We start from the raw sequence: 8,611 nt of genomic DNA, 5'->3' as shown, positions 1-8,611 counted from the left end.
TTGACACACAGACAGGCTTTTAAATGCTCTGAAGGTGCCAGTCTATTGCCTTCTGCCTTCTTCATTCCCAGAAAGAAGTCTCCGTGAAAGGTTTAGGCATTACGCTGGCCTGCCCGTTACCTGACAGGATTCACTCAGGCAGTTCTCTGGCCAGCTCAGAGTTCCATGAGAACCAGTCTGCACGCAGGTGCAAAGGACCCCTTTAAAGGACAGACCCCTGCCCACTTAAGGCTCTCTCATCTTCTCTCTTACCTTACTCTCGCTCTCATGTCTGTCTCCTCTCTTCGGTCTCGCTATAATAAACTATGGTTAACACACTCTCCATGGCTCATGCTGTACCCTGCGGGTTACCAGCCCCGGTTCCCATCTTCTTTTTCCTTTTTTCTAATTTCTAATCTTAAAAAAAAGAAAACACTATGTCATGCGAGCAGTTGCTACCCTATCCTGTATGTCATGTGTCATTTTGCTCTTCTATATTTAACTGGAAATTCTAGAGATTTCTTTATCTTTGGTTTCAATAATATGCTTGATTCCTGGGTACTGGGGCTTACACACACACACACACACACACACACACACACACACACACACACACACACACACACACGACTTGGGAGTTAAATATGGGGTAAAAATCTGATCAGAGAAGAGATAGAGAAGTGATCTGTGACCTCCTTTCTCTCTCCTTTCCCAATCCAAAAGGGCCTACAAATCTTTCTTTCTAAACCCCTCCCTACTGCTTCCTGTGCCTCTCTATATGTATCCTGGGTCCTCCAAATCCTCTGTGGCTAATTCTGGTCAGCTAGCCACTAGCTCCGCCCTCTGATTCAAAGTAAACTTTATTGGCAGTCTCGGAGTGTCAAAGGGAACAAATAGCCTACAATATTTCTCCCTTTTTTTCTAAATAAAAAGGAAAGGTTTTAACTGTAGTATAGCAAAACTAAATACAATAAGAACAATTATCAAGCATTGTCTATATAAAAAGAAAAGACTTTAATTTTAAACAAAGCAAAACTATATGAAAATAAGAAAAATTATCAGGTAAGAATTACATTCACAATGCCTAGTACATGTTATTTATTTATTTTATTTTATTTTATTTTTGGTTTTTCGAGACAGGGTTTCTCTGTAGCTTTGGAGGCTGTCCTGGAACTCACTCTGTAGACCAGGCTGGCTTCAACTCATAGAGATCCGCCTGCCTCTGCCTCCTGAGTGCTGGGATTAAAAGTGTGCGCCACCAACGCCCAGCAAGGCAGGGATCTTATAGGGCAGTGTGAGGGGAGTGTCTAGGGGTCTGCAACAGTCTCAGGATTGGTGAGCTTCCAGGCTTGGATGACCTGCCTGTGCTGATCGGTCAACTGGTTGTTATGACCCAACAGGTCCAACAGGACAGGAGCAGCAAGGTCAGACCAGCACATTTTAGCCTGTCATAGCTGCTAAAATGAAGGGGGCGGATATGGTCCCTTCATAGGGTGAGGGGTAGGGGCCCAAAGCTGATTGGTTGGGGTGTCCAGAGGAACTTGGGGGAATTTCCAGGCCCCTGCTTTTTTTTTTTTTTTTTTTTTTTTTTTTTGGTTTTTCAAGACAGGGTTTCTCTGTGACTTTGGAGGCTGTCAGGCTGGCCTCGAACTCACAGAGATCCGCCTGCCTCTGCCTCCCGAGTGCTGGGATTAAAGGCGTGCACCACCAACGCCCGGCCATTTTATTTATCTTGGTGAGTCCTAATTTACTTTCTTTCTTTTTTTTTTTTTTTTTTTTTTTTTTTGGTTTTTCGAGACAGGGTTTCTCTGTATTGTTTTGGAGCCTATCCTGGCACTCGCTCTGTAGACTAGGCTGGCCTCGAACTCACAGAGATCTGTCTGTCTCTACCTCCCAAGTGCTTGGATTAAAGGCATGTGCTACCAATGCCCAGCCATGTCTTTTGTGAGTTTCTTTTCTGAATTTGGTAACAAGGAAAACTGTAACTATATCTGTTCTTCAACCCATTACCTGGGTAAACAGGAAGTGCAGAGCAAACAACTTGCCAAACTATAGAAATGACAGAGTCATCTGGTTGCCTGGACAGTCATCCCAGGTTCCTATGCAATGTTGAGGCATCTATCTTCAGCCTACAGGTCTAGACTATCTGACAGACTTTTCTGTGAACTGGGAATTTTTTTTAAGGATTTATTTATTTATTATAGATACAATGTTCTGTCTGCATGCCCAGAAGAGGGCACCAGATCTCATTACAGATGGTTGTGAGCTACCATGTGGTTGCTGGGAATTGAATTCAGGACCCTTGGAAGAACAATCAGTGCTCTTAACCTCTGAGCCATCTCTCCAGCCTGTGAACTAGGAATTTTGAAGGACTGACCTACCTTGCATTGGCAAAGTCTCAGAGTTGTCTTCTTTTGTGTCCTGCTGGTCCAATTTGGACAGCATACTGTCAGTAGTTGAGACGCGGGCAGTTTCTTGTACAGTGGCTATCTTTGCCACAATGAAAGCACACTCCATATGGAGGTTTCTTGATGCCCATCATCCTTTTTTGAAGTAAATTGGTGCTGCCAGGAGCACACATGTCTCACTGTCATAAAAAGCCTTATGTCATTAAAACTTCTTAGCCAGGGCCGGGTGGTGGTGGCACACGCCTTTAATCCCAGCACTCGGGAGGCAGAGGCAGGCGGATCTCTGTGAGTTCGAGGCCAGGCTGGAACGACAGCCTCCAAAATAATACAGAGAAACCCTGTTTTGTAAAAACAAAACAAAAAAACTTCTTAGCCAGGAATGGTGTTTTCAAGGTCAAACAGAGATATATATTTTTAGACAGATGTTCTTCAAACACTTCAGAGACCTACATTTCTCTGTGTAGTCATGGTTGTCCTGGAACTCACTTTGTAGACCAGGCTGGTCTCAAACTCACAGAGATCCACCTGCCTCTGGCTCCCAAATGCTGGGATTAAAGGCATGAGCTGTATAGAATAGAAACACAGAGCCAGTGCCCAGCGATGGGCATCTCTCAGGACAACTGGCACAAGCGCCGCAAGACCAGTAGTAAGAGAAAGCCCTACCACAAGAAGCCGGAGTACGGCTGGATGGCCTGCTGCCAGCACCAAGATTGGCCCTCGGCGTACACACACAGTCCAAGCTGGAGAAGGCAATAAGAAGTACCGTGCCCTAAGATTGGATGTGGGAAATTTTTCCTGGGGCTCTGAGTGCTGCACTTGCAAAACAAGGATCTTTGATGTTGTCTACAATGCATCCAATAATGAGCTGGTCCACACCAAGACCGGTAAAGAGCTGCATTGCATTGTACTCATCGATAGCACACCGTACCGGCAGTGGTACAAGTCCCACTGTGCACTGCCCCTGGGCCGCAAGAAGGGGGCCAAGCTGACTCCCCTTGTCCTGAAGAAATATTAAACAAAAAAATGATGAAATAAAATTCAAAAGAAACATGATGAAAGGAAAAAGAACGCCAAAATCAAGCGGTCTTCTGGAGGAGCAGTTCCAGCAGGCAGGCTGGATGACCTGGGGACCAGGCTGTGTGGCAGAGCAGATGGCTACGACAGGCTGCAGGAAAGACTTAACATGTATGTACCTGACCTTGCTGGGCATGTCCCAGTTTAGGAGGTTAGATGCCCTCCTCGGCAAGGAACCAATCAGAAGGAGCTGGCAGGGCTACGCTTTACTACTCTGGATGTGCTTTAAGGTACAAATGCGGAACAGTGATGTGCGGAGCATAGCAACCGCCCTGGGAGGGCCTATAGGCCATAACAACCAGTTGACCAATCAATATAGGACAAGCCCAGATGTGCACCAATCCTGAGACTGTTGCATACCCCTAGACACCCTTTGCTCTCTACCCAATATATTCCCCACCTCATGCTTCCCCTGGGTCCTTCTCCAGTCACCCACTGTGATGAATGGATGAAGGTCCCCAGCTAATGGGGTTAGCTCATTAAACAATAAAAGACTTTTTGCTTTTGCATTGGAATGGGTCTCTTGGTGATTTGGGGGTTCAGAATTTGGGCACAACACCTATATCCCCACTTTTCTTTTCCGAACAGGATCTAGATCCCTGAATCTAACCTTCTTTGTTTAGTTTCTTCCCTGACCATGACCCAAAACAACTTGCAACCAAACCCCCTAAATGATAATCATCTATGATCCACTGAATAGCCAAAAAACTACCCACCCTACCTCTTGGGAGTGTGGATGTTGTGTTCTTAGGATTACTTCCTGCTGTCTGGGAACAAGGGCATCTTTAGAGGCTCCCTGCTGGGCTTCGCCTGGCCTGCCTCCAGAGTGCTAGCACCTAGCCCTAATCCATCTTTTATTTAGCAGATACCTGTTGTTTCCTTTGTTGCCCCATGAGGATCTTGTCTGAGAGTTTCCCAAGGATACAAGCTTACGTAAAACTTGGTTGGGGGGGGCTGGAAAGCCATGGTACCATCCTTTATCAAGAATTTGCACTTGGCATTGTCCGTTTGGAAGCTTAGCCAGGTTGTTTTGCAGATACGGAAATCGACTTGCTTAAGTTTAAATATGGAGAACAATAAAATGCCCTAGGTGAAGGGAAAGTGTTCCAGTCCTTAGAGGCTGGATCCCTCTGCATTCTAGAAATGCTAAATTCATTCTTACGGTGCTTCTGAGTCTTCTTTCCACAGACCCCTGTGAACCCAGCACCTGCACTGTGACAAAGGGACCCTGAGAAAATTGAGATAATGGTTAAGTCCTGAGAGAACTAACTATTGTCCAGTCTTGATGTGATGGGAAAATGCAGGGCTTCTCTGAAGTCCTAGCTGGAGTAGTCTATGAGGCTGGACCATTCTTATCTAGCTACTTGGAAGTTGTCCTGAGGTGTTTGTAGTCCAAACTTGATCTTTGGGTAGTGCTTGTCAGCTTAGTGGCGTTGCCACAATCCAGGTGGAATCCTTGTTGCAGGGCTCCACCATCTTCTTGGAGACCTCAAAGGACATTGCCAAGAATGATCACAGTTCACGGCAGAAAACGAAACATTAAAAATGTCATATGCAGCACATCTCTGGGGTGAAAGGTCCACAATTTGTTAAGTTCATCTGGGGTACGTAAATTTAGTTCTTAGTTACCTGTTTCAGACTCAAGCCTGATATCACATACAGAATGCTAGATGAAGCATATTTCTAGAATTAGTACTCTATATGACCATTAATATCACAACAGAAAGTTTAAATATATGTAATAATCTTATAAATTTTGAGATAATATTTATAACTTAAGAAAAGTTTCAGAGTCAAAACCAAAGAATTATGGGATTAGTGGCAATAGAATAATCCCTTAATTTTTAAAATTCTGACACGAGAAAGGGATTTTGGGTTTTTCTTTAATAAACATGTTTGGATACAGAGAAGAGAGAGCCACACTCCACCTCCGAAACCAGCTTTAATTTTTAATTACTAATTGGATTGTGACTTGGAAGACCATTTGTCTTATATGTCTGTAGAGAACAGTAGAAATAAACATTTGGGAGGATTTATGAAATTTTATCCTGTTGGAAGTGTGTTATACCATTAGGCCAATTTATTCTTTTTCTTGGAACTTTTTTTAGTGATTGTCCTTTTTTGATGTCTCATTTGTCCAGTGGTCTTCAGATTTCTTAGCTGTGTTATGCCCAGTCCACAAGACCCCCAGAAAGACTATCAAGGAGCCGACTCCCTGAATATAAGCACAAGGTTTCTTTATTCAAGCCTAGACAGGGACTTTGTCCCACAGACTGACAAGGCAGCTGCAGGAGAAGGTCCTGAGTCTCATAAGCAAGACTAAAAACAAGGATAGGTATCGTGCCCAAAATCTGAACCCCCAAATCACCCAGAGGTCCATTTTGATGCAAAAGCAGAGTCTTTTATTGTAGTTGTTTAATGAGCTAACCCCATTAGCTGGGGCCTTTCATTCATTCACTGCAGTTGATGGAGAAGAGACCCTAAGAAACCATGGGGCAGGGATCTTTTTTAGGGGGGAGGTGTTTTGAGACAGGGTTTCTCTGTACTGTTTTGGAGGCTGTCCGTCCTGGAACTCGCTCTGTACACCAGCCTGGCCTCGAATTTACAGAGATCCTCCTGCCTCTGCCTCTGCCTCCTGAGTGCTGGGATTAAAAGTGTGCGCCACCAACGCCCAGCAAGGCAGGGATCTTATAGGGCAGTGTGAGGGGAGTGTCCAGGGGTGTGCAACAGTCTCAGGATTGGTGGGCTTCCAGGCTTGGGTGACCTGCCCTTTGCTGATTGGTCAACTGGTTGTTATGACCCAACAGGTCCAACAGGACAGGAGCAGCAAGGTCAGACGAGCACATTTTAGCCTGTCATGGCTGCTAAAATGAAGGGGGCGGATATGGTCCCTTCATAGGGTGAGGGGTAGGGGGCCAAAGCTGATTGGTTGGGGTGTCCAGAGGAACTTGGGGGAATTTCCAGGCCCCTGCTTTAGCAGCCATGACTTAACATGTGCTTGCCTGACCTTGCCCCTCCTCCCAGTCACTAGGAGGTCAGATGCCCTCCTCGTGGCAAGGAACCAATCAGAAGTTAGCTGGTGGGGCTGTGCTTTACAGACAGTGCACAACAGTGATGAGCAGACCATAGCAACCGCCCTGGGAGGGCCTATGAGTCATAACAACCAGTTGACCAATCAGCACAGGGCAGGTTGTCCAAGCCTGGAAGCCCACCAATCCTGAGACTGTTGTGTACCTCTAGACACGCCCCCTTGTTCTACCCAATCACGCCCCCTTGTGGTTTCTTGGGGTCTTTCTCCAAGCATTCACTGCAATGAACGGATAGAGGAAGGACCCGAGTTAATGGGGTTAGCTTTAAATAAAAGACTCTTTGCTTTTGCATCGAAATGGGCCTCTTGGTGATTTGGGGGTTTCATAATTTGGACACAATAGTGCCCATAAAAGTTGTTTTGCAACTCTGTTGATTAACCCGGGGTATCTGTTCTTTTTGTGGGAGCCAGGGCCGTGTGTGTGTGTGTGGGTGTTACGTGGGTGGGTGATGTGAGCCAGCTGCACAGATTATGGGGTGAGGTTCCCATGTTCTGCTTCTGGCCCTCTTTTCTAAAATCACCCTGATTTTGCCCTCTCAGTTGAATGTTTTTATTTTCCTGGAAAGACAAAACAAAGCCCTGCCTCATCCCTAACTTTGAGGGGTTCCATTTTTTGGAAGATTATGTCTGATCAAATGAAAGGCATTTGTTAGTCTTAAAAGTTAGTTTAGGTTGAATGGCACTCTGTTTGATGAATTATCACCTCTCCTAATTGAGGGGTCTCTCTTGTTTGAATATAATCTTTATTGTTCTTGATGGTATCCATAGCTTTTCTTCTGTGGAAACAAAAGCAAAACCTCTTCCACAACCTAACCCATATCCTTGGTTTATTCTGACATCAACACATCTTTGAAGTAGCATACAGGCTGATTTAATTCAGCATTTAAAAAATTTAAAGTTAATAAAGAATTGTATAATCTATCTGGGGGAGCTTTATTTCCTCTTTTTGCTTATTAAGTATATCTTTTAAAGTGCAATTAGGCCGGGCGGTGGTGGCGCACGCCTTTAATCCCAGCACTCGGGAGGCAGAGGCAGGCGGATCTCTGTGAGTTCGAGGCCGGGCTGGTCTACAGAGAGAGTTCCAGGACAGCCTCCAAAACAATATAGAGAAACCCTGTCTCGAAAAAAAAAAAAAACCAAAAAAAAAAAAAAATAAAGTGCAATTAGATCTTTCTATAATGATTTGTCCTATAGGATTGTATGGTATACCTGTAACATATGCTTTATGTTGTAATATGCAAAACACTATTTTATTAAGACACCTGTTGGAGCATTGTCAGTTTTAATTGGTAAGGGTATTCCCATAATGACCACAACTTTAATAAATATGGTTGAAGGTCAAAGACAACCTGTGAGAGCCAATCCTCACCTTGCAAGCGCCCTTACCTGGGGGACCATCTCACTGCTCCCAAATGATTTTTTAATGAAAGTTTTTTAAAAATAATATCTTTTGGGCTGGAAAGATGGCTCAGTGTTTAAGAGTGATTGTTACCCTTAGTAGTTAGGGTGACTGCATCCAGAGGACCTGAAATCAGATCCCAGCACCCACAACAGGCAGCTCATACCACCTGCAACTCCTGCTTCAGGGGACCCATGGCTCCTGCAGACACAGGCACACACAGACTCTCTCTCTCTCTCTCTCTCTCTCTCTCTCTCTCTCTCTCTCTCTCTCTCTCTCTCTCTCTGTTTCTCTGTCTCTCTCTGTCTCTCTGTCTCTCTCTCTCTCTCTCACACACACACACACACACACTTTAAAATGACCTTTTTTGCCAGGCATTGGTGGCACACGCCTTTAATCCCAGCACTCAGGAGACAGAGACAGGTGGGTCTCTGTGAATTCGAGGCCAGCCTGGTCTACAAGAGCTAGTTCCAGGACAGCCTCCAAAGTCACAGAGAAACCCTGTCTTAAAACAAACAAACAAACAAAAATCAAAATAAAAAATAAGCAAAAATAAATAAAAACAAAACAAAAACCCCCCAAAACAAAAAAAGGCCTTTTTACACGTGGAATGTGTGTGCTTGCATGTGTGTGTGTGTGTGGGTGTGCATGTGAGGGTGGAGG

The 8,611-nt window shown here is 44.8% G+C and overlaps 1 pseudogene; it reads left to right on the top strand.

Moving 5' to 3' along the window:
• Positions 1–2,987: 2,987 nt before the first annotated feature.
• Positions 2,988–4,064, top strand: LOC101838920 (annotated as a pseudogene).
• The last annotated feature ends 4,547 nt before the right edge of the window (positions 4,065–8,611 follow it).

Source organism: Mesocricetus auratus, unplaced genomic scaffold (assembly GCF_017639785.1).
Source record: "Mesocricetus auratus isolate SY011 unplaced genomic scaffold, BCM_Maur_2.0 Super-Scaffold_100007, whole genome shotgun sequence".
NCBI classification, from domain to species: domain Eukaryota; kingdom Metazoa; phylum Chordata; class Mammalia; order Rodentia; family Cricetidae; genus Mesocricetus; species Mesocricetus auratus.
This window is presented reverse-complemented; position numbering and strand designations above follow the sequence as displayed.